At 44.7% G+C, this 19,377-nt stretch overlaps 1 long non-coding RNA gene across 4 annotated transcripts in view; it reads left to right on the forward strand.

Moving 5' to 3' along the window:
- The window catches only part of LOC106016501 (uncharacterized), a 331,834-nt gene that overhangs the window by 283,139 nt on the left and 29,318 nt on the right, over positions 1 to 19,377 (forward strand). For all 4 annotated transcript variants that reach the window (XR_011804222.1, XR_011804223.1, XR_011804224.1 and 1 more), the window contains 8 exons: positions 2,589 to 2,756; positions 12,359 to 12,480; positions 12,856 to 13,067; positions 13,211 to 13,288; positions 14,966 to 15,090; positions 15,168 to 15,222; positions 17,244 to 17,318; positions 18,643 to 18,772. This is a non-coding gene — a long non-coding RNA (uncharacterized lncRNA). The remainder of the gene's footprint in view (positions 1 to 2,588; positions 2,757 to 12,358; positions 12,481 to 12,855; positions 13,068 to 13,210; positions 13,289 to 14,965; positions 15,091 to 15,167; positions 15,223 to 17,243; positions 17,319 to 18,642; positions 18,773 to 19,377) is intronic.

A 19,377-nucleotide genomic window follows, 5' to 3' on the forward strand; every position in this document is an offset into this window, starting at 1 on the left:
ATGAAAACTGAGGCACGGAGCTAAACGTCTAAATGGGGTATGGAATCTGGATCTACGTTATAAATCCTTTCTAGGTTTGGGCTGTTGTGGGGTTTTCATTTTAACCTACTATAAGTAAGTGGCAAGCTTTTTATCCAGTGTTGGTGGTGTAAATACAGTGATTTAAGGAGGAATTTCCTGAAATATTTCACTTAGAGTTTAAAAAAACAAACAAACAAACAAAAACCATAGTTAGGTTCTGTGTAATTTATCCATACATTTTCTTGATGCAAGAAACTTGTGATGAAAGAGAAGAGACTTGTAATTTCCCTCTGGCTCTGCATGCTGTGTTTGAAAATCCTGCTTGGCATTTGCAACTGCACACTTAAAATAGGCTCTTTGTGTTCATTCATAATTTGTCTTGGAGGTTATTAAGGGTAATAAAGTACTGTGGAATGCATTTCTAAAAGCTAGGTCCACTGTAGGAGCTTTTTAATTATTTATTAACGTTTCTGCATGTTCCTTGCTGAGGACGAATGTATTTCACTCGGGGCATCTGGCCTGCTGGGAGGCGCTGAGCCTGGCTGGATGCTGAGCCGCTCACCGCTTCCTGGGACTTGGGATCCAGAGGCTGAAGCCCCCTGCCTAGGAGTGGAGATCTAGCTCTAAATCCTCGTGGCTCTGCCCTCGGGAGGACTTGGCCATCTCTTGCTGATTAGTTGGACCAGCCCAGCCCAGTGAGCGTTGCCCTCAATTCTCTTGCACTGGTGGCAAAGCTTTGGCTGCCGGCAGCTCTGCTCCTCCCCAGATGACAGTGGTGACCTGCTGGAAACCTTCCCCTTCTTTTATGCTTGCAGATCACTTTTATTCTCATTTACATCCCTCAGCTGCTTTTTCCTGACATGGAGCAAGGTCCTAATGGAGGAGAAAACCATGTGGCATCTCTGGGGGCCCACGGAGGCCTGTGTGGTATCCGTGCCCAAAGGACTTAGGAGTGTCTTTGCAGATAAAAAACAATAGGATTTTACAAGCCATGTGGTCGGAGTGCAGTAGAAGTGGAAGAGGGTGTTTCTGTAGGCACCAGTGACAACCCTTTGAAAGGTAATGAAAGTCTGGCACAGCTTCCCAGCACCGAGAGGAAATACGTGGGTAACTGCAGATGTTCCTGCTGTGGAGACACGGGGGGAGCAGAAGCAGGAGGAATACGAGAGATGCTTCGCTGCTGCTGCCCTAAACGGCAAACAAGCACTAATCAGTAAGTCAGCCCATAACATTTTCCCCCAGACGCTGTCCTCGGATGGCCTATTTGTGCTAATCCTCATCAGCACTGAGTCACATGTAAAGCAAAAAAAAATAAATAAAAAAATAACAACAACAACAAACACTGGGCAAGAGATTTTAAATTTACACTATCTAGGAGAAAGCTTCTCACCAGGGCTGGTTCCTAGATTGTAACAAATAACACCAGGCCCCAGGCTGAATGCTAAGGTTGCGGCTGCATTTTGAATCTGCTGCTAATTCATAAACATCACAAGCAGTTGATTTCAGCAGAACCCCTTGATTTAATTACACTCTTGTATACAATGGGGACCTTGCGTTTTCCTATATGTAATGAATATTAAGCTGATAGCCCTGTAATTTCCTGTGCCGGGCTTGCTCTCATTTTTTGCATATTGATACCACATTTGGTTTGTTATTTTCCAATTTTCCAGTCTTCTAGACTTGTGCTCAGCGAGTTCTCCATAGTAATTGCTGTTGGCACACACGTTTCCTTCCTCAAATCTGCTCTAACACCCTGGAATGAATTTTGTCTCATCCCAGAGATTTGCTTGGTTTTGAATTTCTCTTATTTATTCATTGCCTTTAACTCAGCAACCCTGGAGTTGGTGCAGGACACTGGATATAATTTCATATTCCCCAGTTTTAATTTCCTCCCGTAGCCCAGGCAGCCCCCCTCCCTCTACGTGCACATGTGTGGTGTTTTCTCTGTCCCTGTGACTTTGGATGTGCTGCTGTTCGTAAGCTGCTTTCCAGCCGCACATCCAGAAAAACTGGTCCTGTTCCAGTCTGAGCACCGAGAGGATCTTGATGCAGCATCATTGAGTTTCAGGCTGGTGTTAACTGAATCTTTCTGGCCTCTTTGGGATGTTGGCAGCTGTTCAGTTTCTCTCTCTTTGGGGTTATTCAGTTGGGTATGTCCTACCTTGCCTTTAGCATGGGAAAAAAATCCGTGTCCATGTGTGCTGGGGAGGCATTGTGTGAGGTTGCTTTTGATGATTTGTGTGTGTAAGGCTAACGTGGATTTAAAACAAAAGAGCTGACAACATAGCTGAACTTCTGTTTGGACAGACTTATCTTAAGTGTGAATTACACAAGGTATGTCAGCTCAGTGTCTACAAATGCGTTCCCCAGTGCTGCACAGGGGTGCTGGGGAGAAATGTGTGGCCCTGAAAGTCTGTACACCCGTACACCTCTCACAGCCCTGATGCAGGTCGAGGTGCTCTTCAGCCGTGAGTTCACGGCAGTGTTTTCTATCCTGGATATAGGTTTGCTGGCTGTAAAAGGAAAGACAGATGCCTTACCTGTATTTCTTTGTGATTTCTTTCCAGGAATACTTACTGAGAGGAATATTTCCGTGGTAAATAATTGCCTTTGCCAGAACAAGTGAAAAGGAGGTGTGCCCATGCCATAAACCTGCACACTTCCCCTAGCACATCCTTGTGTTTGGCCATGCTGCTGCCAGGGAGGGGAGCTGGCTGGGTCTGTGTTTATCCCAGGTAAGCACCTACCTTTCTCCTAACTATATCCCAGCCTTACTAAATTTTAAACCTGAAGCTGTATGAAGGCCAGATCCTCTCTCAGGACTTAGTATACAATGTTTTTGTTGCTTCATGTTCTTGTTTTCTTCCCTCGTCCCACAGGAAGAGGAATGACAACCCCACAGCTCCACATGCTTTTACCAGTATATTTTCACTAACTTTGTACACTAGCTCTCCAGTCTCTGAAACCTCTGTGCAGGGAGGGCATATGTAGTCTCGTTAAAAATAAGCCATTGTTTGGTAGATTATATTGGATAAAGGCAAACGTACAAAGATTAAAAGTTTCTCTTGCCTTAGCAGAACGAGATCTCTGAAATGTGTCTGTTTCCACAGCCTTGGGAGTCAGATGTGTGTTCCTAGTGCACAGAAGTAGCAGCAGGACCTGAAGCAGGGATAAATATGGATGAAACAGTCACGTTGATGATGGTGCTGCCATGTAATGATGCACATTTTTCTGATTTTTCTATCAGAAATGAGTCTTGGTGAACCAGAGTCTTGATCAAAGATAGACAGTTTGAATTCACCTCTCTCTGCTGCAGAGTAACCTACTTCCTGGTGCTACCTGATGTAATCAGAAGCAATCTGTGCAATTAGGAGTCTGCAAGACATTTTTGGATGGTGAAGCTGTCAGGTTACTGTCTCTCCAAGTTGTGTTTTATTTTCCTTAGTGCTCACAAGGTCTCTTAGTTCCTTTCAAGAGACACTTCCTACTCACAGGCTCAGCAATTATTGATGTCTTCTGTTGTCAGACAAGCGGAGTATGTGAGCATGTGTGTACTGCTTACCAGGTACATACCACTGTCCTAAATGCATCACTGAACATGTTAAAATTAGAAGCAAAAAATACATTGCTCACACAACTCATCATCCGCATGTGTAAAGAAAGGGGGAGGGTGGGAGGGGGGGAACGATCCATTTTTCTCTCCTGGTGCAGATTGCTCTTATTCCTGTTGAGAGGGCTGATCAGGAAGGATGTGTGTGTGCAGCTCACGAGTAATAGTCCTCCAGGCTTTGCAGTGGGTAAGAGGTGAGTGCATGCTGAAGCGCCTGCACTGAGTTGGGATGGGCTCGAGGCTGTGCTCGAGGCTTTGCTCCATCCCTCCCATGCAGCTGCGCTCCTGGTGACACCGCAGCTGTAGCAGGAGGTGCGAGGAGCCTCCCAGACCCAACCTTTCCTCCAACTTGTGGCTCCCCGTGAGGGCTGTCACCACGTGCCAGTGCCATGCCCATTGCCATCCCTCCCCGTGCTTGGTGTACTCGCATTGAGCCAAATTCACCTAAAAATTGCATGTGCGTAGATTTTCTGCTAGTTTTGCCTTGTTGGCTGACTCTGGACCAGTTGCATCACTGTGATCCTGGTTCAGGTTCTGTGTGCTGCTTCAGAGGTGAATTGCTGGCTTACCTCTTATACAGGGACAAAAGCATCCTTCTGGCTGTAGCTGCTTTAAATAATGGCTCCTTTTGCAATGGCAAAGGGTGAAGCAGTTTCTCCTGCACAGCCTTTTCTGAGAGAAGAGCGGAAAGTGGCTGAGCAAGTGTCACATATGGTTGCAATAGTCTCAGAGCTGGAGCTTCAGAGTTATTCATAACAGTTGAGCACGTAATTGTGCATAATGCAGCAGAAACGCTTCTCTTCTTGTGATTGAAAGGCATTTGCTGTTGATTGGTGTGTAACTGTTGTACCTGGGAGTATCTAGGGGCTGTGAATCTGAAACATTTCAGGCACGAGTGCTTATCAGTGACATCTGAAAACAGTGGAGCAAAATGGCCTCGCGACAAATGCAAGCAGGACAAATAACGACCTTTACAAGACAGTTTTATAGAACAGGATAAACAACAGGGGCTGGATCCTCAGCCGTAGTAAACCATCCTGTCTGTGCTGATGCTGCCAGCCGAGGTGCTGATCCTTGGAGATCTATAGAAATGTCACACAGCAACAGCTGCCTTTTTGCTTTGTGGCTGCAGTGAAATTGCTATGAGCAGGCCTGAGAGCCAGGCTCAGCGTGATCAGAAGGCTGATATCACCCACCCCTGTGCCTGAGAGCTGGAGGGAAGTGCTGCCTAACGGCAAACCTTTACTTACATTGAGTCATTGTGGAGCGAGCAAAGCGGGTGAGCTTGGACAAAGTGCAAGGGATGCAACGTTCATGTCATCACTTCAAACCCAGGGGCTGATTATTTCTGCTTATTTCCCTTATTTCCTTTAATTCTCCCCATGGACCAAACGTTGACCCCAGCCAGCAGGCTGAGGGTACCCATTCATTTGGAGCAGCGGGACAAAAGCACTGAAAGTCGTGGAGTGCACTCAGGAACTCTGGTTCCTTCCTAGTGGACAAGAACAGCCTGCTGATGCAGTCATTTATTAACTTGTACACCTTCTCCATAGCCCCAGTGTAAAATCTGAGATCTGAGGTGGTGTTAGGGTGCAAACGAACTTCAGCTGCGCTCAGATTTCAATCACAGAGGAAAGCTGCGCTGCTCCTTTTGCCAGGCTTCTATTTAGGTAAGGAGTCCAGTCCGCAGAGCTGCTGATTTAAGACTTTTACCTGTGTGAAATTCACTTTGAAGAGTAATATTGGTAAAAAGGGAAGCTGGCTTGCTCTCCTAAATTAAGCAATTAGTCTTAGACACAGCCCTCTCTGTGAAGGAGTTGGAAGTTCATCCTCACACTGAGATGGAAGATGGTTTAACAAGGTGTTTTACAAAGTGTAGGTGGATAAATTTCTGAAGCATATCTGTATAAACCTGCTGTAAAGGCTGTGCAGAGGTTAAGTAGATAGATAACTTTATAGAAGCTGAATAATCACACTGTCTGTTACTCTATATAATCTTGCTGGAAAGCATATTTTTCTGCAGAGCAATGATACAGAAGATATTTGTGTGTAGCGATTACAGCAGTAGAAATCAATTGCACACAGCAAATAATTTGTTAGCACAGGGATGCACATTATATCATCAATAAAGGGATTAGTTTGTTGGACTATAATGAGGGTGAGAAGAAAGCAAACTTCACGCTGGTGTAGCTAGCCCAGTCATAATATTGGCAACAAATTCATCTGGTGTGCATCCCTCTGAAGAAGAATATGGTCTTGCGTGTTTTATACTGAAGGTTTCCTTTACACCCACTGACTCTATACATTCTGTGCATCTTCTGGGTATGCTACAAGTGCCTACTCATTAGCTCCTCGAGACTAATACTTAGCCTAGTTTTAAGGAACACAGGACAGGAGCTTTGCCTCTGTGCTTCCCCTCCCCAGGGAGCTGCGGGGAGCAGCGTGGCCGCCCCTCGGCCTCCTCTCCGCCAGGCTGGGCAGCCCAGGTGTCCTCAGCCTCTCCTCTCAGGACGTGCCCCCCAGCCCCTTCACCAGCTTTGCCGTCCTCCTCTGGACGTGCTCAAGCACCTCAGGGACCTTTTTATATTGGGGAGCCCAGAACTGCACACCATGCTCAAGGCGAGGCTGCAGCAGCACAAAATGCAGCAGGAGAATCCCTTCTGGGGCTGTCTGCGCTGTGCTTCATGCACCCCAATGTGTGGTTTGTCCCCTTGGCTGCCAGGGCTCCTGATGCCACCAGCTCCCCCAGCCCCTTTCCCCTGAGCTGCCCCTCAGCCCTGCTCTGTCCCAGGGGCAGCACTGGTGTTCCCTGTGCTCAGTTTCAGCAGATGCAGGTAGGGTAATGGGTTTCTTTTTTTCTGTTCATTATTAACCCGTCTTCTTGGATTAGATACTCTTAAGGGAAGGCACAGTCCCTTATCCTTAGTTTGGATGGGGCCCCGAGGTGCTAATCTCAGCTGAGCTCCTCTTACTCGGATCCCACTCCCTTGTCGCACGTACGCTGTGCTGTGACGGTCACAAATCACGCTGGAAGCAGCCTCCCCAAACACCTGTGAGGTGGGTTGGTTTAATTATCCTTGCTGCGGAGTGGGTTTTACAAGTGTGCTGCTGATGGCACAGGCTCAAGGTCACCTGAAGAGACTGTGACTTCTTGGCTGAAAACAGATGTCGGGCTCTGCCTCTTCTCCCCGCCACACACCCCACACTTCTGAGCTGCAGCAGAAAATCCCTCACTGAAGCCCTCTGGAAGGTCTCTGACTCCTCTCTGCAACTCCCCAGTGCATAGGGGATGGGCTGGTACGTGTTTGTGCTCTGCAGAGGGGCAAATACAGGTGAGGCAGGGTGAGATGTCTTCTCTTAGAGAGGCTCTTCTGTTCTGAGTGAGTCCCGTGGTCGAGGGCAGCTCCGGTGCGAAGCTCTGCAGGGGCTGATAGTGCTGAAGGCTGAGATTTGTCTTACCACAAATCCTCCGGATCAGGTAGGAATGTGTCTTTCCTTACTCCAGCTTGGAGGATGAGTTTAAAACTACCCACTTGGGGAGCAAAGCCCAAAAAAATGAGGAGGCAGCTGAAAAGGCAAGATGTGCATCAGCAGGGAATAATAATCCCTCCTGATTCCGGCAGGTAACTGGAAATCCCAGTGCATGGGATTATCGTTACATAAATAAGGTGTAAACAAACTCAGTGGCAGTGGAATGTCTAAATCCTTTAGCCCTCTTACAAATCAAACCTGCTCTGGCAGGATTCAATTATTTCTGTGATCTCACCTTAGCTGGGGATTAACTGACACCAGAGATCAGGAGCCCTTTATATTTGAATCCGTACATATACTTGCTGGGGTTGGCTTTTGCTGCAAGTAGAAGGAAGATACAAGGCCCTAAAATACTTTAGCTTTCAGGGCTACCATGAGGCCCATTTGATTTTTACAGTCAGCCAGCAGTCAGGTGTGGATTCTTCTGGAGCAACTGGAGGTTGTAGTTTCTTGGCTAAGAAAAAGAATATGACACATCCCGACATATACCGGGAGCTGGGAGAGAACAGCAGAGAGAACAGAAAGGATCTCTCATTTTGCCTTCTAGTGTGAGGAGGTGTTTTCTGCAAGTTAGTTAATTATCCTCAGGATCAGTCAGAAGGTGTTCCTAATTCCTTGGCCCATTTTGTTGATAGCTGAAGAAAGAAAAAAAAAAATTCAAGGCTATTTTGGGAACTGTTCTGCTTCTGATGGATCACACTGTGCACCTTACAGTCATGGGCTTGCCAGAAGCCGAGGATTATTCCCTCAGGGGCAAAGTGTATGACATGGGGTGGGAAGGCAGGAGGGTGGCAATAGCCAAGTCTCTGACCTAGGAGAAAAGAAAGGGAAATCACAGCTGAGTTATTACTTAAAGCAGAAATACATGTAAATCCTACCTCGGCTGCCCTATTCTGGGTAGCTTCCAGACATTTAATTGGTTAAGACAGATATATGGCACTGTCACTATCTGCTGGGGACCCATATAAATCGTCTGTGGTGGTTTCTTTTGCCATTTCATGTAGCCATGTCTGATGGCTTGAGTGTTATAGGAAGGAAGCAAGATACAACTCATCCTGTCAGGGGCTGCTCTGTATTGTAATTGCAGTATCTATAAGGAGTGTCAGGGCTGGATTATTGGAGATGTCAGAAACAAAATGGGAGAGATTAAATGGGCACAAAGAGCTGCAAAATGAGGAGGTAATTGCACTTCATGAGAGTGCAAAGATAACATTGGGAATGTAGATCTCAAACAGCGCTGTGTGGAGCTCAGAGTGCATGCTTCGTGTCCCCTCGGTGCTAGGTGGGCTCCTGGGAGCACAGACCCCTGCCCGGCCCCGAGGAGCTGCCTGCTTGGTGGGCACGGCCCTGCTGAGCTCATTGAGGAGGACACCGTGCTCCTCCTGCCAGCAATAGCACAGAAAGAAGTGAACCCTGCTGCATTTCAAGTGCACTTTAACAGCAGCATGTTACCCAGCCTTTTAAATGAAGAAAACCATCTCCCTGATGAATACGAAACCAGGGAAGACACCCAGGTGATTCTGCACGGACGGTTTGAACAGGCACATCTCCAGACGTAATGGCAAGCGTGCTGCCTGGTGTACAGCACCTCATGGACCTGGGTCCAGTTCTGGGCTTTTCCATCACTTTCATCACCTTCTGAAACGCCAGGTAAGCCAACCCAAATTAACCGTGGGTTGGTCGGAAGCCGTGGTATTGTTGAGGAGAGGGGCAGAGCATGAGCATTTTGCCTTCTTGCAGATGCCGGTTGCCTACTGCCACACTGAAACAGCATGAGGGCTCTTCTGGCTGTCACTTATTTGTGGTCTCTTCTCATTACTTGAAAATCTCTGTGTGCAGAAAGATTTCTGAACGATGTTTACTGTTATTGGACAGTAATCAAATGTATTTGTTTTCCTTCAGCTCCTGTTTTCTCTGGCTGCATGGCACTTTGGGAGATTGCTGGGCTGGCCGCAGAGCAGGGCTTGCTGCCTGTGTAAAGCTGCTGGCACAGCCAGAGGACGTCTGGAATGACTGCTCTACTCCAAGGAGCCACTTAGAGTCCCTTTATAAGGGATGCAGGAAAACAAGACCCTCCAGGGTTCAGTTCAGTGTTTTAGACAGTGGCTGCAAGCGGGGGGTGGACTGCTGTGGTGCTTCCATAGGCTCTGCTGACTATAAAGGGAGCCAAGGCAGCTCACTGACACTTCGGGAGTTACGAGATGAATTTGACCCTGGCATACACCAATCTGTATAGAGGAGTGGTTGGGTGTGCTTGGACTATTTCCATGTTAGTGAGCCAGGCAGTGCAGCTGCCTTCCCAACTCCCCCACGGATAGTCAGCCAGCCTTTTAAGAAGCTTCCTGCAGGACCACATTTTAAGAGTAGCGTAAACTTGCTCTTTTCCCTAAGATAAATCACTCTTCCTGTTTATTGTTTGGCCCCATTATTGTGATATTTGATCTCTTGAGCATTTGAGCCTCTAATGAAGCCCTTTGTGTGATGCTGCAGTGGGGCTCAGAGGTGGCATCGTGCCTGTTGTCCAGGGCAGGAAGTGGGCGCAGCCTCCAGGCCAGGAATGAAATTGTGAACAGATGAATTGTGCTTGATAGAAATCAAACTGCCTATAGAAAGTCATGGACTGCATGGCTTCCCCAAAGTCAGACAGGGAATAAGGGGGGCACAGAACAGTCCCAGCAAAGGGTTAGAAGGGGTTAGCATGGTCTGATCCATAACTGGCTTCTTGCACTCCAGCCTGGTTGTTTCTCTGTTGAAGTCTGATGTTTTATTTTCTTCTCTCTTGCTTTGTTCTGCTTATCCTTTCATGGACTGAAATAGAATGGTCTGGGATTATTACTGGGAAATTCAAAGCAGCAGTGAGGTCCTGCTATTAGAATAGTGTTTACATTTACATTCTTGTGCATCCTTGCTGTTTATGTTCTATTGCTTGATATTTTGAAGGGATGAGTATTACAGATCTGAATGGCTGATTGCTTCTGAGGTTTGGATATGTATAAAATAGCAGCAGTCCTGGATGGCAGAAAGCAGCTGCTCAGCACTTCCTGGGACATGATTGAGCCCAGTCTTTTTATTACAATATGCAGTTTAATGGGAGAATAGGTAGGATGAGGTGGTGAAGCTCATGCCTGTACCTGATAAACACATGACTGGCATTGTTCATGGAGAGAGAAACTGTAACAGAAACCATGAGACAAATGCCAAGTGGCACACATAGCCAGAACACAAGTCCTTCTGTTAATGCTTTCTAATGGATTTGGGATTTTTGGATTGCAAATCTTACTTGTATTCTATAGCAGCACTCTCAGAATTCTAAAACATTGCTGAAATGGTAACGAACAAGGGTGGGCCTTCAATAATAGGTGCTATATGCAAGGACTAGAAGAATGGCCTAATGCTTCAGGATCAAAACTTAGGAGGGGGAAGGAAGGTCCTGCTTTGGAGGTACGATGTTAGGATGGTTGGGGTAGAAGTGAGACATGGCATAGGGACAGCTGCAGTGAGAGTTTGCTGACTGGTTAATGGTATGGAGATGGGCACAAAATCCTGACAGTGCAAACAAGCAGCATGTGCTTGCTGTGATGCAGAAACAGGCGGTTCTAGCGAGGTGATGAGGTAGCTATGGTTGCAGAAGCAATGGAGAGAACAGGATGTTTGTCAGCCAACGCAGAGTAGGATGGTGCTGTAAGCAAGGAAAGCGAAGCAGATGAGCACTGGTCCTCAGCTGGAATGTCAACTGGTTGATGCTATCTGCTGCTCTTTCTGGGTCAGATTACAGCAGGGTTCTTTCTCGTGTGCATCTGGCAATGTGCATGGCAATATGCAGGCAACACTACCACTACCCTACCTAAAATCAGCAGAGTACATTCCTGACAGAGAAGGGACTAAAGTACTTCTTACTTGCAATGTCCCTACAGTTGTGGTCAGTGCAGCATCCCTGGCTGCTTGGCCCTGTCTCTCCCACACATGCTGCCAAGCCAAAGCCAAACATCAGCATCTCTCTTTTCAGAGCACAGGCATGAGAGTTGGTTTGGAGTCTGTGGCTATTCCTAGCTGCCTACCATCCTTCTTTTCTCTGAAGGGTTAAAGGACATCTTTCTCTTTCCCCATAGTGAGGAGGTTAGCATGGCTTTTCTATACACTGAGGAAGATGTGCACTGTCTTTATGAAATGCCTCTAATGTTTTTTCTCACAAAGCTTCACGTTTGATAAAGACACGTTGCATCAGGCAAGACTGTTTACTAGCAGTTAATTGGAATGCACTTGGGTCCAGTAACCAACTTTATATGGGATCTGATCAACCGTTAACCTAAATTCAGGATACCTCCCCTGGCATATGTAGAGTGGGCTTAAAGTCTAGCCCTGTTAGTTTGTGGATGGCTTCTCATTTGCATCGCTATTCAAATCCTGTGGAGTTGAGCTTTGCAAAGGAGAAGGAATTTGGCCACATGCCTTTCCTTCATTGCCAATTTGGATGAAATGATGTTTGATGTATGTAGGTAACACTACCAAGTCAACTGAAGTGGACAAAGGTTAAGTATGCACTGCAGGCAATTATCCATTAGTATAAAAGCTCCTTGGTATAACATTTATACGCTGAAATGCCAAAAAAACCTGGACATTATGATAGCTTTTGCAACACTGTATAATTCATGCATTATAGCTCTGCTTTTGATGTTTAATATTTCAGAAATAATGGAACACATTTCGTCAGGAAATGCAACATGTGAAATGCAGTAGGTATAAATACGCACTTAATTGAAGCAGAGGTCTCCTTTGCTTGCTGTGAAGCTCTTCCTAACTTCATAAATGTTCAGGAATATTTAGTTTAAGGAAGTCTTTGAAATGGTAACTCTGAGATGAACCATTGCTAGAAGTCTCTGTGGCTGACACGCAGAGGTGAAATCACATCCCCGGAGAGAGAGCTTACCTGTACTGCTGTGAGATCAGGATTTCTCCTACAGTCTTTAGTGCCAGACTTCAGTGACTTTCTTGTCAGCAATGTCCGTGAAACCTAGAAAATCCAATTTAAGGTTGAAAGGATTAATAACTTGCTATTACCACACATTGCCTGACAAAATAACTCTGTCTTGTTTGTGTTAAGCAAATGGTTCTTGGGTGTCAGTGTGTGTGATGCTTGTGAAACTCTGTGTAATTCTCTGGTGCTTATGGTCAACATTATATTTCATTTTTTTCCAGCTGAGGCAATAAGCTGGGACACGACCACCTAGAAGACCACATGTTCTGGTGCTTCACACCTTCAGGAGCTTTATGATTTTGGGACTTCAGCCTCCATCTACACGTTTTTTGAAATCCAACAGGTAGGGTTTTTTTGTTTGTTTGTTTGTTTTCTTTTGTTGTTGTTGTTTGTTGCTGTTCATTTTTTTATACAATATTGGGATGACAGATCCAAGGATCTGTGGACAGATTGTGAGAAGGGAAAATTTTGAAATGTACAATTTTCCAAATCCACCTTAGAGCTGTGAGCTTGTTGATGTCTGATTTATCTTACTGTGGTTGTGTCCTACTCACCTTAAGAACCATTGTTAAAGTATTTGAATGATCATAAAAGTCCAGACAGTCCAGCTTTGTGAAGAAGTAAGCCAACAAGAAAAGTTGAGGCCAATCCACTTGGCCACCTGGGACACCAGTACATGTATCCTATCCTGGTGTAATGGTGCAACTCTTTACTGCAGAAGAAGTACGTTGTGTGAAAAGTCTCAAGTAATAAATCCAAAAGGGTCAAGAAACACCAGGGAAATGCCGTAATTCTGTGAATGATGATTTAAATCCAGCATCTGCTCTTCAGCCCAGTCTGACCACAGGACCATGGGGGCTGTGGGGCTGGTGATGTTGCCGTCAGCACCAAGGCCCATTTCCAGTGCTCTCAGAGTATAAAGAAGACAGTGTAAGTACGAATTAGTTTTTCTGGGCTCTAATAGCTCTCAGTGTGTTTGCTGGTCTATTTGTGATCCTTCCATAATCTTGGAAAGAAAGGACCCTGATAAAATAGCCATTGAAGTCAATTAGTTATTTTGTACATCTCTCCAGGCCCTGGATGAGGTCCAGCCTAAATACCCAATCTACATTTTCATGAGTCATTGCAGGAGCTGGAACATATCAAGACAGGTATAATTTTCAGTTTCAGTATGAATTTTGCTACCTTCCACAATGGCTCTGGCCAGGTCAATCTACTTTTCCATTATGGACAAGGTTGATCTTTTTTCCCTACAGCACATCGCTCAAATTATATGCATAGTCATAAACCATTTTCCAGTGAGTCAGGCCTTGGTACTAAGGCATGTATGGTTCATGCATCTGTTCTTTTGTAAATCTGCTGGTGTTTCCACACAGACTGCTCAAGAAGCAGGAAAGACACAGAAACATCTGTTTAGAGTTTTAAGCAGCTTGTTAGATGAATTCAGCACCTGGGTTTCCTGCGGTGAGTCGGCTATGCTCTCCTCAGTATGTATGAGAAAGGAAGAAATACAATACTCGTAGGGATCCACGCTCTCCGCAGTTCATGGTAGATTGCTCTGGGTAATTTCTGCCAGTGCCAGTGGGATCCACCAGTGCAAAACCTCCAAAAGAAATAGGGGAATAGTGCTCTGAGAGGGGAAGGTTTACTGTGCTAAATGCCAATAAACCAGATTCTGTCTGTGGAACTGAGCCAGTACAGAACTTTTAATTTTAAATATTATGGCTTATGTTCACAGTAGTTCTGACAAAGTCACTGTACCTGGTGATAAAGTCCCAGTCCCCAACAGTTTTCTTTCCAAGCCTTTTCCTCCCCTTCCCCACAAGTGAGAAGGACCTCTTTGGTTGAGATGAATGCTGACCACGCCACAAAACCAGTGTGACGGGCCCAGCTCTGACAAAGAAAATGCAAAGCAACTGCACTATGACAGGTTAGTTGTTTTGACAATCCTGTTTTCTTTCCTCTGTATACCATATTAGACATAAGTCAATGTCAACGGCTAGTTTGCCACAGCAGGGAGATTTTCCATTTAAGTAAATTCTCTTTAACGCATGCAGGGGATCCAGGAGTGCATCCATTCTGCCTGCTGAAAGGACCTTGTGTGCATGGAATGGGAAAAGCAGGCTTACGAGGCAAGCTGTTGGTTGCAATAACATGTTTTGTTCCTTGCTAACTCCAGGGTCAGGCTGTCTCAACTGTGTTAATGTGCTCATGTAGCAACCCATGTACGGAAATACAGAACCAGCTGAAGAATTTCTGCTGTACCTAGGGCACGCTGCACCTTACCCCACAGTCAGCATACAACAGATTGGCTCACGGCCCGTTGCAGAGCCCACACACTCCCCAGGAGCCCACAGTTTTGCTCTCTCATGGGCTGAATTCCTTCCATCCTGTGGTCTTGTCCCTTCCAGCACCACTGATGTTCAGGAAGAAATGAGGCTGTGTCTGTCCGGTGTGTTTTCATTCCTCTGCAGTAACCTGGATGTGAGGTTTTGTCGTGTGTAGTTAGGATGTTCACTGAACTATTTCTGTCTTTTCTGAGTGATTTTGATTATTATGTATAACAGTGCACAGTCTCCAGTGGATAAAAGCCTCTAATTCTATTTTATCCAACTCAGAGAGCAATCTCAACAACTGGCTGTTGCCTGTATTATTCAGTAACAGCTATGGCATGTATTATTGCATATGATATGAAGGACTTTGTAATAAATATTTAGTGTTCCTTTAATCTGTCTGTTCTTATATCATGTTCTCCAGATAATCCCCTGCTCCACCATGTACTATTTAATAATTCTTTTTCTGCCAATCTGTTCTTCTCTTTCATATAGACACACGTGCCCGCCTGCTCTGGGACATGCTTTCTGTCGGTCTCCCTTCCTGAGCACTCTTCAAAGTCTTGGGTTTTCGTGACTATGTCGTTAAAAGGAAAAGCATTTGTTGCTTGTGTGAATTTGTGAGTAGCTATAAACTGTCTTGTGTTTAGATCCCAGCCATTTGGTGCACAGTAATGATTTTTTTTTTCCTGAACAGAGGCCAAAGGCCTTCAGGGGACAACGTGATCTGGCACCGCAGGCACAAGTAGACGGTTGGTGATATTTCTGTTTCTGCTACTGATTGGTTTGTCTGATCCCAATCACTTGGTGCCACTTGTTTCATCTCTGCCCTTGCCTGGGTGGATTACAGCCCATCGGGGAAGGGGCTCTTCCTGTGGGAAGGTGAACTTTGGGCAGCAGGCATCGCTGCCATGCAGGTACCAAGAGGTCCAGCTTCCCCAGGGGCCTGTCTTCAACAGTGACTGTTTTAAATTGGCTTTCTTACACCTGTGGCAATGAGGACCACACTGAAAATGAGGCAGGGTTCTTCACTTGACTTGCATTTCCCGTGGTGAAAACACCATGTGAAGAGACAAGTGGTTGTAAATCAGGACATGCCTTTTCCTATATGGCTTCTCCCCTAGTCAGGACTGACATAAGAAGTCAGACGTATCCATGGCATGTGTTCTCTGCTACCTTAATTTGGGGCTGTTAACCCCCAAGGAACAAAGATGTGAGAGATGTGAAGGGGATGTCATGATGAAAGGAACAGTGAAAGAAGCTCAACAGAAAAGAAGTACATAATGATATGATGCTTCACTACTTGAAAGTTGGTTACTTGTACTGCAAGTCATGATTTATTATAATTAACTAGTTATACAAAACCTACTAATGAAATCATGCCAGTATTTCTTAAAAAAGGAAATAATGCTGAACCAAAGAAGACATGAAAAGAGTTCTGATCATCTATTAATAGTGCAGCAGTCCTATTTTGAAAAGATCCCCAAATTCTTGTGGGGTGGCATTATACACTAACCTCTTTAAAGAACACTTAGTGCACCTTAGTAGTATCTATTATAGTATATGGGATTTTAATTGCTTTATTATAAAAGAAAGCAATATTCACCCTTTTATGAATTTTGATTTAATGACTTTAGCACATTCATTATTAGTTCATTATGGTTCTGTGGAATTGAGGCCTCCTGAGTTAAAAGGATGTCCCCACACTAAGCTGGCCTCAATTAAAATGTAATCATATTGTGGTTAATCTCAAGGACTTGCTCTGTGAGCGCAGGGGGATGCAAGGGAGAAAGGCGGTGGGGAACACAAGGAGGAAACAGACATGCAAAGAGGTAGGATTTGCACTGGTGAAAAGCTGTTTAATTCCAGTTCTGAAAACGTCCTGAGCTATAATCTGAAATTGCATTCTTAGTTTGATCCATAATATCACATGCTCAAAGCCACAGGTAGATCTGCTTTATTTTATTTTTTAATTATTATTATTAAGAAAAAACACTGATCTTTAGCAATAAAGGGAAATCCTATTTATGACAGTTTGGCCAGTGTCTGCTCTGGGCATGAAGCCATCAGAGGTTCATAGTACGAAACGACGGTTCTGCAGGTGCCAGTGAGGCTTGGCATGGGACTGGGGGTAGTTTCTTGCACAGAGTCACTTCTGGACTGGGACCCGTATGTATGGGCAAATGGGAAGAACAGAGAAGCCCTCTTGCACAGTTAAATGGCAGTGTTCAAAATGCTATAGAAAATAGAAATAGTTATTGGAGGAACAGCAGTATTTCTAGGGAAGGACAGCTGCATCAGTAGCAGTTCTGGCTCTGTCCCCATATTTCCTAGGTTGGACATGCAGGAAAGCCCCTCTCCTTTTGAGCTTTACCCTTCCATATTTGACCAAGGGGCCACGTTAAGAAAACCAGCAAGTTTTGATGATCTGGAAGAAGATGAGAAATTCAGCTCGCAAGTGATTTGGCTGAAATATTTCCTCTTTGATGTTTTGCCATACTGAACAGTATAATAGCCCTTCCAGAAGAACACTCCAAGCAGAGCTATTTTGGGATTACTTTTCTCCTTTAGCTTTCATCCTGTGGTTTTCCTGTATCTTCTTTTTATCTCCCTGATCTCAATGAAAACGTCTCAAGCTCTCACCAACCACTTCTAATGTTTCAAGATTCCCTTCAAGCTTAGATCTTGGGTATAAATAAGAGGTCTTGTTAGTAAAGCTGGAGTGCTTTGTAACGATTGTTTGAAAAGCTTTATATTTTTTTTGGTTCTGCAGTAGAGCCAGACCTGGAATCTGTGAGGCCCAAAGCTGAGGAAAACATGGAGAAGCTGTGTGCCTGTGTGTTGCAAAGCAAGTATTTGTAATGTAGGGGTTAGTAAGGATTTCCACGATAGGTTTCCATTTAGAAAATCAGACCTTCAGTGAGTATAAAATGGAGTGCTATTTTCAATTTCAGTTCATAATTTGATGTAATTTGAACTAAATAGTTGGAAGAAAAAAGAACTCTAATCTCCAGAGAAACTAGAATCCTGCTTTCACACAATGTCCCTGGTAACATTTTGAAGAACAGCAATTCTTAAAGCATAGAAGGAGAGGTTTGTTTCTGTAAGAGTGGAAAGTAAATCTCGTCTAAAAGGTCAGTTATCAGGAACAAACCTCACCAGATTTTGTGCCATATTGTTTAATTATAATGGAGGATAATTACTATGGGAACATCAGTAACAGCAGTAATGTCAATATTTCATAAAGCTTTTATAGATTACAGGAATAGATTGGAAAGTGTTGTAGTTCATGAAATAGCAAAAGCTGCTTGGGAAAATTATATTTTTATGGCAATGACTCATGTAGAGCTTTACACCACCTTTCTGGCCTGTAGTGGTCTCTTCATCAGTTTACATCTGCAATGAGTCTTTCATTTTTCCAAATTTCAGAAGTCTTTTAATTACTATTATATGTTGCTGATGATCAAAGGTCAGGCCAGAAGCATTAAGTTTGCCAAATGAAATTCGATGTGTGTAACATTGACTCTGTACCCCTAATGTTCTCTGAACTGAGGCACATCCATTTGCTGTGAAAAGTTATCTCTTTCTTATGCCATTTAGGGCATCATCTTGCAAAAAAACAATTAATCACCAAAGATCCAGCCACTGAGTTCTTGCACAGAAAATACTCAGCACTGGCAGGACAAGATCCAGAGAGAAAACAGCTTAAGAAATTTTTTCCTTACTCTGAAAGTATGTACGTATTTATGAGATGAGCTAGCTTTGGCACCTTGCAGAGCTCCTAGCTGCAAAAGCGGTAACCGCTGGAGTGATTCAGTAGCCAGTTGTGTTCAGAAAAGCCAGATATGTTGCTGCTGACAGAAAATAAGAACCCCACCACAAGAAATGAATGGGAAGTGCTGTATGGTGTAAAACGTGCCTTAGAGAGCAGAAGCTCCTTGTCCTAAGTCCCCTGCTGGAGGTTTTTTGGGGGTTGGGTCCACCTGTGCTATGTGAGGCCAAATCCAGAAGTACTGCTGCTTTGTCACTACAAAAATAACTTATCAATCCCGTCAACACAACCAAACTGTCATTAATACGTTCGTGTTTCTGAAATGATTCAGAGAACAGGAACATATTTCAGAGTGTAAGTCTGTGGGAAATGATTTGAGTATTTTTTTTTGCTTGTCCAGATTTTGCATGATCACGTTTCTACATGTGGATGTGGTGGTTTCTAATCTCATGGCTTCAAAGATGTCTGTTCCAGATATTCCTGGTATGGTTATGAGGTGGATGCTTCTTCCTGACGAGACGCATGTTCAAGTAAGTCCGTGATTCTCCTGTTTTTTTTCTGAAAATATTGCAGAGCAACTTCAGATTCTGTGGATTCTGGTGAAAAGACACCAAGATTAACAAACCTAGTTTGTGCATGGCAAATGTGCTCTTTTCTTCAGTATTTATGCAACTTCATTATGTGCTTTTTGGTAGAAGTGATTATAGCTACTTTTAAGAGCTTAATTCCCAGAATGGAGCAGAAGGCTGTGAAGTTGCCTGTGTGTCGGCTTTCTGCCTGCTGCTGCCTGGCACCTGGGAATCAAAACAGAGATGTGTTTGCAGAGAATAGTTCCCCATGGCACATTTACATTTCACAGAACAGCCAGACCGACATCCTTCCCCTCTTTCCTGCCATCCCTCAACCTGGAAGCTGCAAGGGAGGTTGCTGAGCACCCCAAGCCCTTGGCTCCAAGGCCGTTGTGCTTATGCTGGGGCTTTTTCTGAGGCAGAGCTGTGTTTTGCTTTCCAGGCCATGTATACCTATATATGCAATGTGTATAGTAACTGTCTTAGAGGCAGTGACTTCCATGTGCCCCTGAGTGATCACCAAAGTCCTCCAACAAGAAATTGGTATCTCACACTCTGTGTACGCA

This window comes from Anas platyrhynchos, chromosome 20 (assembly GCF_047663525.1).
Source record: "Anas platyrhynchos isolate ZD024472 breed Pekin duck chromosome 20, IASCAAS_PekinDuck_T2T, whole genome shotgun sequence".
NCBI lineage: Eukaryota > Metazoa > Chordata > Aves > Anseriformes > Anatidae > Anas > Anas platyrhynchos.